The following is a 12,938-nucleotide window of genomic DNA, read 5'->3' as shown; positions in this document are numbered from 1 at the left end:
AATTGCAATTCCAGAAAAACTTTAGATAATGTGGCATATTATTCCCCCCCAATTCTCTTGTAATACTGCCTACGCTATTTGTTTGCAGGACATGAAGAGTTTCATACAATAAACAACACAGAATAACCAGTGTCTTTCAGAAGTTTATTTAAAATATATAATAAAATACAAATGTACAAAACCGTGTGCAAAATTAAAATAAAAGTGCAATTTACAAAGAAGAGGAACAGTGTTGTCTTTTGTGGTTTTGGGGTAAATTTGGTCTTCATTTTCGCCCAGCCTCCATCACCGTCACAACACGTCCCATCAGCCCGAGCAAAGCGGTGTTGCTTGCGCTGATCTGCTCCAGTAAATTGTTGGTCACCACTCTGGAGGCCTCCAGGGATTGGAGGTGGCGCTCGTCAGACCTCTCCAGATACTGCAACAATTCGCTGTCGTCCTTGTCCCATTTTCTTTTTCCTGTGTACAAGAAATATTATATCAGATTTATATTTGTATACTCAGAACATTTAAACACACATTTTAGCAAGGGATTAAATATTCTGCTAAATGCAGATCATAAAGTCATTTATTGTTTCTTGCAGGTAAGTGTAGCTGGAGTTGGTTTGATACGACTATAGTAGGATGTTGTCAGTATTTCACAGCGTGTACAGATGAGTACACCAAATCTTTACTGTATGTCACAGCCTGGTGGTAAGATCAATATATCTTAACGTTTACATGGTGTCTGTTGTGAAGCATACTTTATAAATAACACAAAATTTTTACCTTGTCTGGCAAGTGAAGTGTTGGAGCTTCCTTGGCTGGACGGTGATGGTGATGGTGATGGTGAAGGTGAGCTACAACTCAGCGGCGGTGGTAGCTCCGCGTTACAATAGTCTTCTACGGCAGACAACTCTGTAAACAACAACAATGCTTTAAAACACAAACTTTTCCCAAACAATGTATACGAGGTTAGGCCCTTGTGGAACCAAATGCAATGTGTGTAGGAAGCCTGTAGTTGAGCAATGGCAGGTGTTGCACGCTCACATTTTATATTGTTACAGCGATAGCTCAAGTAGGAGGCTTGTTATTATCAGTTACAGTAGCTAGCTAGCTGCCGGGCAGCTTACATTATATGAACGCATAGCCACGGGACTTAACATAACCCTAATTATAAAACGCACAGTAAGGTACATGAATAGGTGGTTGGGAGACGGAGTGAAACATTTGAAAAGTGAAACTTACCGATATCAGGGGTGCTTTGGATGAGCGACTCGTCCACCATCGACTTCAGCATGGCCGTCGCAGAATTCAAGGCCCCGGTGATTTTGCATGCCGGTCTGTCGCCGAGGACCGAGTCAGGCCGTCCATTGCCGCTTCGCCCCAGGTCTTTTTTCTGGTCCCTGAAGTCCTTCTTCAACTTTTTCAATTTATTGACAATCTGCTCGGCGCTCCGGTCATACCCCGCCGCAGCCATCTCCCGCTGCAGCTGCTCGAAGACAACCTTCGTCCGGGTTGCTCCCTCTAACTTCTTCTGGACCTCGGCAGAAGACCAAAATCCAAGGAGACGGGTTGCCTCCTCCACGGTCCACTGCGATTTTGTCTTCCCGTCCATCGTTCACTTCAGTTCTCGTTCTAGCCCAGCTCAAAAGTGGGGCTGGAGTTCAACCGGTTTTTAGGGGCCGGAGCCGGTCCTTTGGCGGTGTGAAACCAAAACACTGGCCCTAGCTCCGAACTGGCCCGGAAACGGCTCCGATTTTGCGGCGGTGTGAAAGGCCCAACAGAGAGGTGCTCCAGCACCACATAAAATGCATGACTAGAACACTTTCATGATCAAGGAGGAGGGACAGAACCTTCTTTGCCCACCCAGCAGCTGAAGGAGATGGTTTTGGGGAGCGGTCTGGACTGGCCATGTCCTCAAAGTGAGCCACCAAGACCAAGACTGGCTGTTACAAACGATTTGAAACAATAGTTAAAAGTCAAAGATATTCATATTTGTTCGTAAGTTGAACAGCCAGGTAAATGCCAAATGCAACGTGTGACATAAGCAAATAATGATTAAATAATGGTTTGTTTAATACCTTTATGGCACGATAGATGTATGGCAGCCATCGAGCACCACGGAGTGTAGTGAGCCTCAGGACCTTCTCCTCCAGTGCCTCAGCAATTTCATGAAGCTCCCATATGGCTTTAGGGGAGAAGTGGTATTGGTCATACAGATGGACCAACTCCTCCTGTAAATTGGCCATCTTGGGGTGTTCCTTAACCGCCCCCACCACACCCAGCTCCAGTCTGTGGGCTGTGCAATGAATGGATACTAAATGTTCCACTTCTTGCTTGAGTCGGGCTGCCACTCCCGATTTGGAACCCAGGTTGACTGCAGCCCCATCACTGCCAAACCCAATCAGCCTGGCCTTCCAGTCCCTCACCCCTGCCTCCTCCATGCCTACAATAGAAGCACATTATTTCTGGATTTAAAAATCGGTATATGTGATATGTTTTTTTACTTATTTTGGCACAAAGATAGCCTTTACATAAGTTGCTTTACAAATAATATCAAATTCTTCACTGCTACACAAATTTACTCACAGGTTTCAACAGCCTCCAAGACACCCGCTGCATGAGCATGTCGAACTTCATGGATCCCCACGTAAACATTCTTGTATAAGAATAATAAATACCACTTCTCACATTCTCCATCTTGGCAGTATCTGTGGCTCCATCAATCATGGAGAGCTAGGCTGCTTTGTTGATGGTCTCCATTTGCTCCTCCCTCTCCATCTCATAAATTCCTCCAAGGAATCTAATTAAATAAGAATAACATTCACATAGACTGTTTTATCCAAAGTCGTGACTTTCATGTTATGTATTTTTTTGATTGATGCTATTAAACAGAATTAATTATGAATGTTTCAATAACCACTATAAATACAATTTATTTATATGGTATATGTATAAATAATGATGAATTGCTATCAGATATTTAGTCTATCAATATATATTTTTAGAACAAATAAATTACCTCTTGCACGCGTTATTGCTGTAATAGCAATCCGACACCTTGCCGCCTGTTCTGGCAACCAGGGCACGGAGGTGGGGGAATTCAGTGAACGTCATAATATGCAATGTGCATATTATTTACCATCTTCTCCCGGAGTTTCTCCTCCATTCGGAGAACACCCCTCATGACCGGAGGCATCGGTGCGTTACCTCCAAGTGATGCCCGTTGATGCGCGCTCACATAGGAGATGACGCTTACTCTGGCCGTGTGCTTTCAAAATAGGATGTCTAAATGACTGCCATCCATTAAACAATGATGTTCTGTAAATACAATTCAATTCCAGTAAATGTTTATAAAAGCTTAATACTTTGGCTATGTTTTCCCGTAGTTGTAAAATAGAAGTCTTACCTGTCGGCGATGGCAGGGAACTCAATGCACACTTTGCATAGGAGAACATAATTTTCCAAATTGTGCTGTACCAATGGAAATTCCACGTTCCAGTCGTCAACAAATTTACGCTTACAATTGAATTTGTATATTTTCGGATTGCTTGGTAGACCTACTGTTGAAGCGCGAACGGGCCTCTTCTTGCCAGGCACCTGACCTGGTTTTGGGGGGCTCAGAAAACTCATCGTAGCTCTTAGTGGAAATGTGAATGTTGGCTTCGACACATGTACATGTTTAAAAATAACAAACTTTTTTTTTGTTACGGTCACATCGTGTCATCATGTGATTTCGGTCCACCGTTGCAACCTATTATCGCCCAGTTATATGTAGACCGGCATGCTTTTATCTGGATTATATGCAATTGTACGTAACTAAATGTCCAAGGTAATAGCAAAGATATGTATTTTTAAAACGTTCACGTTTCTTGTAGGCCTAACTGAAGAATCACGATCGCATTTCTGGCGGGATCAGGCATGATATAAAGCCTACGTGATTAAGGGAGGTATTATAGTAGCCTATTCCATATTTATTTGGGACTGATTAGAGCTCACTGTCTTCCCTTTATCTGCAGCTTACATTTGTATGACTCTGGAATCACTTTCTGGCAAGTACGGTAGATGAACGTCACCAAGACAGCAATTACAGACACAGGCCTTTTCTTCGCTTTAATATCTTATTTGTTGGACAAACATAAACCCGACCAGGTGCCCGACAAAATAAGGAATAACGATAGGCCTACTACACACTACGGAACTGATTAGTTTAGCTCCGATTTCAGCACCGACCCACAGGTGTCGTGGAATCTATGACCGAATTATCTTCACTTCAATTAACTAAAAACATGAGGAATCGGAGAGTCTGGATCAAGTATTTGACAGAGACTTTATTGCTACCCGTAAGCAAGCAACAATAAAGCCGAGTGAGGTTTGCAAAGACCACATTACAAAGTTGGACTTTCATACAATATTGATTTGCATAGCATGTTTTTTTGGGTCATACTGTATTTTCTGAACATTGCTGAATAGTTCTTCAAGGAAAGTGTTAAAATCCGGGATTGCTTTTAACTCACTTTATTGTTAAAGTAGGCATGTTTCGGTATGGTAACTGACTATGGAACGAAAGTCTAGGAATCGTGTTGAACACGTGTGAGAGATAAATAACTCTAGCTACTTCGGGCCACGGGCAGAGGCCCGTGACCCTTCGCGGGTGTGGGTGAAAATCTCTGACGCTCTCTACCTCGAGTCCACAGGTAGAGACCGTCAAGTGGGCGTGGCCTATGTAGTGGGCTTGGCCCGGGGTGACGTAATGGCTTCAGCTTCTTCGCCTAACTAAAGGTGATGCCTTCTGTGGTGGAGCAGCCTTCAATAAGGTCTTGCTCCCCTTGTGGCTATGTATTGTATTTACGGCTTATATGTTTGGTCCTGCTTCATTGGGTCTATGTGTGGGTAGCTTAGATTCTTAAAATACGTAACAACATATATTAACCTCAATGCAAACAGATAGATGATGTATATGTGTGGATGTCAGCATATTCTCATGTTTTCTAGGTCACAACTGTGCCTTTTGAACATATATTATCTCTATGCAAACAGATAGATGATGTACATGTGTGAATGTCAGCATTGTCTTCAGAGAGTACATCAGATAATAATAGAGTGAACCCACTCACTGGCGCTGTCATGCCAAATTTGTACCGGCTGCCAAATTTGTACCGGGCGCGTCATCACCTACGTAATCCAGTCCAAACCTGCCTGGAAACAGATGATGGCGTCGATCGCGTCGTCCGTTGTCGGGCAGGTTTCAAGAAACATTCGCACTCATGTTGCCAAAGACGAAATAACACAATACAGTTAACGGATCGCTATATAACACTTGTTTTTACTTTATGTATTGCATTTAATTGTTTAATCAAATTTATCTAGTAAACTGAGTGTTTAAAACGGGTTTCAAAAAACATTTGCGCTCATGTTGCCAAAGACGAAATAACATAATACAGTTAACGGATCGCTAGATAACACTTGTTTTTACTTTATGTATTGCATTTAATTGTTCAATCGAATTTATCTAGTAAACTGATTGTTTAAAGCGGGTTTCAAAAAACATTTGCGCTCATGTTGCCAAGGACGAAATAACATAATACAGAAAACGGATCGCTAGATAACACTTGTTTTTACTTGTCTCATCTCACCTCATTTTCGTCCGCTTATCCTGGGTCGGTCGCGGGGGGAGCAGCTCAAGCAGGGGGCCCCAGACTTCCCTTTCCCGGGCCACATTGACCAGCTCTGACGGGGGGATCCCGAGGCGTTCCCAGGCCAGTGTTGAGATATAATCTCTCCACCTAGTCCTGGGTCTTCCCCGAGGTCTCCTCCCCACTGGACGTGCCTGAAACACCTCCCAAGGAAGGCGCCCAGTGGGCATCCTTACCAGATGCCCGAACCACCTCAGCTGACTCCTTTCTAAGTAAAGGAGCAGCGGCTCTAATCCGAGTTCCTCACGGATGGCTGAGCTTCTCACCCTATCCCTAAGGGAGACGCCAGCCACCCTTCTGAGAAAACTCATCTCGGCCGCTTGTACCCGCGATCTCGTCCTTTCGGTCATCACCCAGCCCTCATGACCATAGGTGAGGATAGGAACGAAGATCGACCGGTAGATCGAGAGCTTTGCCTTGCGGCTCAGCTCTCTTTTCGTTACAACGGTGCGGTAAAGCGAACGCAATACCGCCCCCGCTGCTCCGATTCTCCGGCCAATCTCACGCTCCATAGTACCCTCACTCGCGAACAAGACCCCGAGGTACTTGAACTCCTTCACTTGGGCTAAGGACTCGTTTCCTACCCGGAGTAAGCAGTCCATCGGTTTCCTGCTAAGAGTCATGGCCTCAGATTTAGCGGTGCTGATCCTCATCCCAGCCGCTTCACACTCGGCCGCCAGCCGATCCAGTGAGTGCTGAAGGTCACAGGCCGATGATCCCATGAGGACCACATCATCTGCAAAAAGCAGTGACGAGATCCTCAGACCACTGAACTGCAACCCCTCCCCACCACGACTACGCCTCGATATCCTGTCCATGTATATCACAAACAGGATTGGTGACAAGGCGCAGCCCTGGCGGAGACCAGCACCCACTGAGAACGAAACTGACTGGCTGCCGAGGACACGAACACAGCTCTCGCTTTGGAAGTACAGGGATTGGATGGCCCTGAGGATAGACCCCCTTACCCCATACTCCCGCAGCACCTCCCACAGTTTCTCCCGGGGGACCCGGTCATACGCCTTCTCCAGATCCACAAAACACATGTAGACCGGATGGGCATACTCCCAGGCCCCCTCCAGGATCCTTGCGAGAGTGAAGAGCTGGTCCGTAGTTCCACGTCCGGGGCGAAAACCGCATTGTTCCTCTTCAATCTGAGGTTCGACGATCGGCCGAACCCTCCTTTCCAGCACCTTGGAGTAGACTTTACCAGGGAGGCTGAGAAGTGTGATACCCCGGTAATTGGCACACACTCTCTGGTCCCCCTTTTTGAACAGGGGAACCACCACCCCGGTTTGCCACTCCTTTGGCACTGTACCCGACTCCCACGCGATGTTGAATAGGCGTGTCAACCATGACAGCCCCTCAGCACCCAGAGCCTTTAGCATTTCTGGCTGGATCTCATCAATCCCTGGGGCTTTGCCACTGCGGAGATGTTTGACTACCTCAGTGACCTCCACCAGGGAAATTGACGACGAAACACCATCAACCTCGAGCTCTGCCTCCAACATAGAGGGCGTGTTATTCGGATTCAGGAGTTCCTCAAAGTGTTCCTTCCAACGTCCGACGACCTCCTCAGTTGAGGTCAACAGAGTCCCAACCTTACTGTACACAGCTTGGATGGTTCCCCGTTTCCCCCTCCTGAGGTGCCGGATAGTCTTCCAGAAACACTTTGGTGCCGACCGAAAGTCCTTCTCCATGGCCTCTCCGAATTTCTCCCACACCCGCTGCTTAGCCTCCGACACGGCAGCAGCTGCAGCCCTTCGGGCCTGTCGGTACCCTGCAACCGAGTCAGGAGTCCTCCAGGATATCATATCCCGGAAGGCCTCCTTCTTCAATCGGACGGCTTCCCTGACCACCGGTGTCCACCACGGTGTCCGAGGGTTACCGCCCCTTGAGGAGCCTAAGACCCTGAGGCCACAGCTAGCCGCCGCAGCTTCAGCAATGGAGGCTTTGAACACCGCCCACTCCGGCTCAATGCCCCCAACCTCCACAGGAATGCCAGAAAAACTCCGCCGGAGGTGTGAGTTGAAGATACCTAGGACGGGGGCCTCCTCCAGACGTTCCCAGTTCACCCGCACTACTCGTTTGGGCTTACCAGGTCTATCCGGAAATTTCCCCCATTCCCTGATCCAACTCACAACCAGATGGTGGTCGGTTGACAGTTCCGCCCCTCTCTTTACCCGAGTGTCCAAAACATGCGGCCTCAGATCAGATGACACGATCACAAAATCGATCATTGATCTTCGGCCTAGGGTACTCTGGTACCAGGTACACTTATGAGCACCCTTATGTTCGAACATGGTGTTTGTTATGGATAATCCATGACTAGCACAGAAGTCCAATAACAAACGACCGCTCGGGTTTAGATCAGGGAGGCCGTTCCTCCCCACCACGCCTCTCCAGGTGTCTCCATCGTTACCCACGTGGGCGTTGAAGTCACCCAGCAGAACTACGGAGTCCCCTACTGGAGCCCCATACAGGACTCCATTCAGGGTCTCCAAGAAGGCCGAGTACTCTGAGCTGCTGTTTGGTGCATACGCACAAACAACAGTCAGAGTTTTCCCCCCTACAACCCTTAGGCGCAGGGAGGCGACCCTCTCGTCTACCGGGGTAAACTCCAACACCGCGGCGCTCAGCCGGGGATTTATGAGTATCCCCACACCCGCCCGGCGCCTCACGCCCTTGGCAACTCCGGAGAAGAATAGAGTCCAACCCTTATCCAGGAGAACGGTACCAGAGCTGAGACTGTGCGTGGAGGTAAGCCCCACCAGATCTATCTGATAGCGCTCCACCTCCCTCACAAGCTCCGGTTCCTTTCCCCACAGCGAGGTGACGTTCCACGTCCCCAGAGCCAGCTTCTGCCGCCCGGGTCTGGTCCGTCGAGACCCCTGACCTTCGCTGCCACCCATGTGGCTGCGCACCCGACCCCAACGGGTCTTCCCACAGGTGGTGGGCCCATGGGATGAAGAGAGGAGAGGTGCCACGTCGTTTGTTCGGGCTGTGCCCGACCGGGCTCCGTGGCAAACCCGGCCACCAGGCGCTCGCCATCGAGCCCTCCGTCTGGGCCTGGCTCCAGACGGGGGCCCCGGGCTTCCTCCGGGCCGGGTCACATCTCCTCTTATTCCGATATTCATTGAGGATTTTTGAACCATTCTTAGTCTAGCCCCTCACCTGAGACCACTCTGCCATGAGAGACCCTACCAGGAGCACAAGGCTCCAGACAACACAGCCCTCAGGTTCACAGGGACACGCAAACCTCTCCACCACGATAAGGTGACGGTTCCAGGAGAGATGTTATTATTGTTTTCTTTTATTGAGGCTTGGGCAAGCCTCAAAGGGGGATATGTGGTAGAAATTAACCTTACATTCTATGTTAAACTATGATTATTATTAGGCCTACATATCATATATATACTTTAATAGTGGAAAAGAGCTGATCACCTTTAACCTAGATGTTGTGTGCCGTGTGACACCAGTGAGTAGGTTCAGGACATTCTCACCTTATGGGCCAGGTGGCACACCAGTCAGAGAGTCCAGTCTACTCCCAATTTGATGTACTCTCTGAAGACAATGCTTGCATTCACACGTATGCATCGTCTCTGTTTGTATAAGGATAATATATGTTCTAAGGTCACATTGGTAGCCAGAAGACATGAGAATATACTGACATCCACACAGTGTGACCCAGAAAAACATTCTATGCACATCAATATTTGATGAAAGTCCAACTTTGTATTGTGTAAAGGATTGGGGATATAAGGAGCTGTCCGGGATTCATTCAGCAGTGTGTATTCGCGAATACCATTCGGCTTTGTTGTCTCTCGTTTGCGGGTGGCAATAAACTCTCCATCTATACTAGACCTGGACTCCCCGATTCCTCTTGCTTATAGCTAGTTGAAGTAAATTAGATAAGTCCTTATTAGAGCTGTCAGTTAAACGCGTTATTAACGCCGTTAACGCAAACCAATTTTAACGGCGTTAAAAAAATTATCTTTTATTTGTTTTATTTAAAAAAAATTTTTTTTTTTTTCTTTGGCTCAAAACATAGAAGCAGTAGCCTGACTGCTATTTTCAAATGACATTTGTTCAAAGCAGTCGTTTAATTGCACTATAGGCTCTTTTTCTGTATCGTCCTGTTTTGATCAGTATATGCCAATGTTGTTATCAATAAAAAATCATTTGCACAAGGCAAGCCGATGCACTTCACCATGTTGATAAGATAATTAAAATGAGAACAATTATGGGACAAAAAAATCAAGGGATATTTAGCATAGAAAAATAATTTGCGATTAAACGCGATTAATCGTGAGTTAACTATGACATTAATGCGATTAATCACGATTAAATATTTTAATCGCTTGACAGCTCTAGTCCTTATTATTAATGCCACCACACTAGCAACCAACCGGGGTCACATCAAGCGACTGAAAATCGGGTCTGTACACTCCCGTTTCCAGTGGAACAACTGGGGACTGCCAAGAAGGGAGTCCGTTTATAAAAGAGCATCAACTCGCTTAAGCCATGACATTCACCCAGCCCTTCCTCTGGAGCAACCGCTGCCATGTGCAGAAGAGCCGATGGAGGAGATCGCAGCTTCGGTGGTGATGACAGAACATGATTTCGGTTCTGCTCCTAAACCAGGTTTGTCAGTGTGTTTGTTAGCGTTCTGAAATATTGGCCTACTAGTACCCCATACTGTTCTTAAACCACCTACCTGACAGGATGTGCTACCTATGGTTTAATCACAGAACTCGGGCACAAAATGTTTAGCCTTATTGATGTCCCAGCATTTGACCAATACCACAATGTGAAAAGCTTCATCACAAGTACAAATGTTGCATTTTATATCTTACTTAATTACAGTTTTTTACGATACAATAAACACTAAAATCTAAAGTTTTGCCCAATTATCAAAACCTTACACTCAAGGAGCAAAACTCGGCCCCAGATTTGTACCACTGTAAGCACAATGAGTCCGTTCACACTTTGTGCAAAACAATACACACAGTGATTTGAAACACTAACACACGCGTCTATGCATTGGACACAGAAGTATATAAAGATGTCACTTCCTTGCAATTCTAAAGCACTGACTATCAAATTACCACACACATGAGCCAGTTGATTGAACACTGCCATCAGGTGTGCAAACACAAGATTGCTTAATTGTAGACACACCAATCAGGTTTAAGCACTATACAAATGCAGCAGGTGAGTTCACCAAACTTAACCAAAATGGAAGGAAGAGGAAGAGTGAGGATGAGAGGGGGAATCGGAGAAGGAGGAGAAGGAGGCAGAGGCCGTGCCAGAGGTAGAGGCCGAGGTAGAGGTAGAGGAAGAGGAAGAGGAAGAGGAAGACTTCAAGCAGGAGGAGGTGAAGCTCAAAGGAGAAGAGGTCCAACTTTAAGCAATGAAATTCGCGCAACTCTTGTGGACCATTTTGTGAACCATGGATTGACGCTGAGGGAGGCTGGACTGAGAGTCCAGCCAAATCTCAGCAGATTCACCGTGGCATCTGTCATAAGGGCATTCAGACTGGAAAACAGGTACAAAAATTACCTGTTTACAGCTTCTTACTGTATGCACCCCATATCAGCACTTTTGATACCCCTTCCTGTGACATTTTACAGTAGGTTACATGTGTTTTGTTCTACATAGGATTGAGGGTCGAGTACAACGAGGAGGAAGGGCTCCCATTTTCACACCACTGCAGGAGAGAGAGATTGTGAATATGGTTTTGGCAAATAATGCCATCAGGCTTCGTGAAATCCAGGCCAAAATTATTGAAGACCCAAATCATTTTTCAGAACGTGAATCAGGTCTCTCTGTCCACCATAGCTCGTATCCTGAAGGCACATCAGGTACAAATGAAATAGATGTACCGAGTGCCTTTAGAGAGGAACTCGGAGAGGGTCAATCAGCTGCGGCATGAGTATGTGGAGGTATGTATTGTTCACTTTAGCACTCTGATGTTGCATACTGCACACATAACCTTTTTTTACATGTAAATGTGCTGTACACTAAATCTATGCTGAACTACACAATCTTGTCTCACTGTATTTTAGAGAGTCTTACAAATGGATGCTGAGGCCATTCAGCATGAGTACATCTACATAGACGAGGCGGGGTTTAACCTCTAAAAGGTCAGAAGGAGGGGAAGAAATGTAATTGGCCAGAGGGCAATTATTAGTGTCCCGGGGCAACGTGGGGGTAACATCACCCTTTGCGCGGCAATCACCCAGAATGGGGTCCTCCACCGCCATGCCAACATGGGTCCGTATAAAACCCCTCACATCCTTGCATTTTTAGACAGATTATACAACCTCACAATCAATAACATACAGATCCAATACATTGTCACCTGGGACAATGTTTCATTCCACCGCTCTGCTCTGGTTCAGAACTGGTTTACACAGCACCCAAATTTCACAGTCCTTTTCCTGCCACCATATTCACCATTTCTTAACCCAATTGAAGAATTTTTCTCAGCATGGCGGTGGAAGGTTTACGATCTGCACCCCCTGGCTCGGGTAGCCCTCGTTCACGCCATGGAGGAGGCCTGTGACCAGGTTGAGATTCTCTGGCCATATCCAGCTAGGAGTAGAGACCAACAATAGCAATTTATGTGCTGTGTTTTCTTTTTTTTTTGGGGGGGGGGGGGGGGGGGGGGGTCTTTTTTTGTTCATGTTATGTTCATGAAAACTGGGAAATGTTTTTTTTGTTGGCTTGTTGCCTTGAGCATATGGAAAAAAATAAATAACATTGTCAACAGCATTAGTCTTGTGTCCTGTGTGGTTTCTACAGTAATGCATACAAGTGTGTTTAGTGTTCACTGTGTGTATTGTTTTGCAAAAAGTGTGCGCAGACATTGTGTTTACAGTTGTGCAAATCCGAGCAATGTTTTGCAAATTCACTGTGTGCTTCACCCATACTACTCTATGCACTTAGAAGCAGAATTAGCCGAAAGTGTTTAAGGTTTTCAACAGCAGAGTGTAACTGGTGCAAACAGAATTAAGTCATATGCAACGTGTGTGTTTCATATGGTAAAAGAATATGGTTTTGATAAGTTAGTGTATAGTTTTTACAAGAGGTAAGGTGTTTTGCTAATTGGGTTTGTTATTGTGCTATTCGTGTGTTGGATTTTGCTAAACAAAACAAAACAATCAAAATTGTGTTTATTGTATTGTAAAAAACTGTAAATGTAAAGGTGAATATTGAGCTATAAAAGTAATTTCTTTAGAGGTCCAAACTACTTCC

At 46.0% G+C, this 12,938-nt stretch overlaps 1 pseudogene; it reads right to left on the bottom strand.

The window, feature by feature from the left end:
- Nucleotides 1-211: 211 nt before the first annotated feature.
- LOC115548970 (uncharacterized) lies at nt 212-1,597 on the bottom strand (annotated as a pseudogene).
- Between the last annotated feature and the right edge of the window lie 11,341 nt (nt 1,598-12,938).

Source organism: Gadus morhua, chromosome 8 (assembly GCF_902167405.1).
Source record: "Gadus morhua chromosome 8, gadMor3.0, whole genome shotgun sequence".
Lineage (NCBI taxonomy): Eukaryota > Metazoa > Chordata > Actinopteri > Gadiformes > Gadidae > Gadus > Gadus morhua.
This window is presented reverse-complemented; position numbering and strand designations above follow the sequence as displayed.